Source organism: Bos grunniens, chromosome 5, assembly GCF_055505025.1.
Source record: "Bos grunniens cultivar Pamir isolate PY7600 chromosome 5, Bosgru_T2T1.0, whole genome shotgun sequence".
In the NCBI taxonomy this organism is placed as follows: Eukaryota; Metazoa; Chordata; class Mammalia; order Artiodactyla; family Bovidae; genus Bos; species Bos grunniens.
In genome coordinates this window covers 53,791,070-53,794,169 of record NC_141169.1, presented here as the reverse complement: position 1 = coordinate 53,794,169, position 3,100 = coordinate 53,791,070, and the positions used below count along the sequence as shown (strand labels likewise).

The following is a 3,100-nucleotide window of genomic DNA, read 5'->3' as shown; positions in this document are numbered from 1 at the left end:
AGTACTCTACTAAATATTTTAAGTATTCTAACTTGTTTTATTTTCACAATAATTCTGTGAGGTAAGTAGTATAAACCTTACTAAAAGAAGAGGAAGTAAATCCTCAGAAAAGTTAATTTTCTCAATGTTACCATGACTAATAAATGGTAGATCAGGAATTCTGACTCAGATTCACTGCAGGTTACTTTTATAATTTCTGTACAGATAAGTGAAGGTTATTATGAGAAAAAATACAAATCCTAAATACAGAGAGAATATCAGAATTAGGCACAGGTTTCTTTCCATCAAGCTGAAGGAGATTATTACCTTGCTTTTATATAATAAATGGTGCAAGAATGAAAACACAGCTTCTCTTAAAGGTTGAGTAATATTTACTTTATACATTCACCATTCTTTTGATTAAGGAGAAAATCCTTTTATCAATACATGTACAACTTTTAACTTTCAGTATGCTGCTGCTGCTGCTGCTAAGTCACTTCAGTCATGTCTGACTCTGTGCGATCCCATAGACAGCAGCCCATCAGGCTCCTCTGTCCATGGGATTTTCTAGGCAAGAGTACTGGAGTGGGATGCCATTGCCTTCTCCGAACTTTCAGTATATTGCATATTAAAAAAAAAAAAAACAGCTCTTCCCACGAAGGGGCTGGGAAGGAAGGTGGCGGCGCCCAGCAACTGGTGAGGAGAGAGGACACGGGGCTCCAAGGGGGCGGCTGGACTCTTGCGTGATGGCTGCATCCCCGCACATCTCTCCTCACACCTCCTGACAGGATGGGGAGGAGGATGCATCTGGTATCTAGAAAGAAGAGCCACGCGGGAGTCACCTCGTAGATTCCTGCATCTTCTCAGGAACATCAATCAGCAGTGGGTCACATTTCAACACGTTAACTTCCTCCAGCTCATGTATGTCACACAACTAAACAGAAGCCTCAAGCAGCAAATAAAACCGAAGCCAGAACCAGCAGAATCTCCCTTCCTTGAAAAAACTTCTTTGGATGAGGCCAAAGCCGAAATATGCAAGATGAGACCTCTTGTACCCCCCAGCCTGTCTCTGCCCAGAAAGCCAAATGAAAAAGCACTGATAGAACTAGAACCCACCTCAGTAATTGAGGGCTCCATAGTTCTGGGGAAAGAGATGAAAGAAGAGAAGCAGTGGAAAGAGATGTAGCTCCGTGCAGATGATTTGCCAGGAATTCTGGCCTGGCTGTCCAAAATCAAACTCACAGCCCTGGTCGTCAGCACCACCTCGGCCGGCTTTGTCCTGGCTCCATCGCCTTTTGACTGGTCCTGTTCCTGCTTACTGCTTGCTTTTGTTGGAACAGGCCTGGCTTCCTGCGATGCCAACTCCATCAATCAGTTTTTTGAGGTTCCGTTTGATTCAAACATGAACAAGACAAAGAACAGACCTCTGGTTCGTGGACAGATCAGCCCGCTGCTCGCCTTGTCCTTCGCTACATGCTGTGTGGTTCCCGGAGTTGCCCTGCTGACCTGGGGCGTGAACCTGCTCACGGGCGCCCTGGGCCTCTTCAACATTTTCCTGTACACCTTCTGCTACACCCCACTCAAGAGGGTCAGCATCGCCAACACATGGGTGGGGGCGGTCGTGGGGGCTATTCCCCCTTCATGGTCTGGACTGCCGCTACGGGCAGTCGGGATGCTGGGAACTGCTGGGAGGAAACAGGACGACACGTAGAATGAGAAGAAAGTGCCTGCAAGTCAGGAGCCAAGTAAGGCCTGTCTGCGGAGGGTCGGCCCACATCCTGAGAAGGTGTCGGGCCTGGGCCCCCACCCGCCTGGCTCAGGAGACGCAGCCCCATCAGCAGGTTCCTCCCTCCCCCAATACCAGGTCATTTCCCCCTCTTCATAGAGGACAGACTATTTTCATTAGTTTCTAATTTATTTTTATATGATCTGCTTAAATTGTTCATGCTGTCTACAATAAAACCATTGAAATGCTCAAAAACAAACAAAAACAGATACCACTGCTGGTTTATGAAAGGCATAGCAAAAAGGGTTTATAAATGTATTGGAACATGAAGATGGCAGGATGGCAGAGAGGCCTACTGTGGCAATGTTATATATAATCATTTAAATGTGTACTTAATACACGTACTGAAAAGGTACCTGACCTGCTCTGTCTGATTTCATAAGTGATTTAAAAAAATCTTTAAGTATGTATGACATCTATTTTGATTGTTCAAACTAAAACGATTTTGAAGCTTATAAAATAGATTTGAAGCCAAGGCTGGGAAATTGAAGAGTCAATTACTCATATTTAGAATTTGTTTCCTATGAAAGTCAAAGAAAAAAGTTATAAAACTAAAGAGTGAAAGTTTATGTAGTACTCTTCTGTCCATTTGTTTTCTATCACCTCACAGTCTGGATACCATACTTTACAAGAGAGCCCAGTGTAAAGAAATAAGATATATCTGCAATGAATTGGAATAGGTTGAATATTACCTTGTATCATAATCTACAGTGCTTTCTATTTTAAAGAATAGCCTTCTTTGAAGTAAGGCTCTTAAGACTCTCTCCAAGACACATATTCTATCACAATTCTCATCTCTTCTCTCTGATGACGGAGCAAATAGGTCAACTGATCTCTGCCTGTCAACTATGAATGAAAGTAACTTTGACTTGCATCTCATTCATCTTTTTGCAAGAACATAAAAAAGAAGCTGCATGAAACTCAGCATGGGAAAGGCCACTGCCTTTCCCATGGCAAGGAATACAAAAAAATTTCCCCAATTTGGAGTTGTATTCAGTACTCTCTGAATGGCAATAAACTTTTTTTTTTTAGTTATTCAACAAAAGTGAAGCACCTCGTAAGTTGTAATATATTTTTGGTATCGTAACTTCAACTTTATTCAACAACATTTATTTACCTTGGATTTGAAGTTCATTAGGGATGATGAACACAAAACTTTTATGAAACTTTATGTAACTCCTCAGTGTAAATATTAGTATCAAGTAGGCCAAAAAGTTTGTTTGGAGTTTTTAGTAACATCTTACAGAAAAACTTGAGCAAACTTTTTGGCCAACTCAGTATTTTTATAGTTGTTATTTATACCTGAGATTCTTTCTCCAATTGTCAGTGAAATCA

General features: G+C 41.7%; 1 pseudogene; it reads left to right on the top strand.

Annotated features, from left to right (window-relative positions):
* Positions 1-725: 725 nt before the first annotated feature.
* LOC147371950 (protoheme IX farnesyltransferase, mitochondrial pseudogene) lies at positions 726-1,695 on the top strand (annotated as a pseudogene).
* The last annotated feature ends 1,405 nt before the right edge of the window (positions 1,696-3,100 follow it).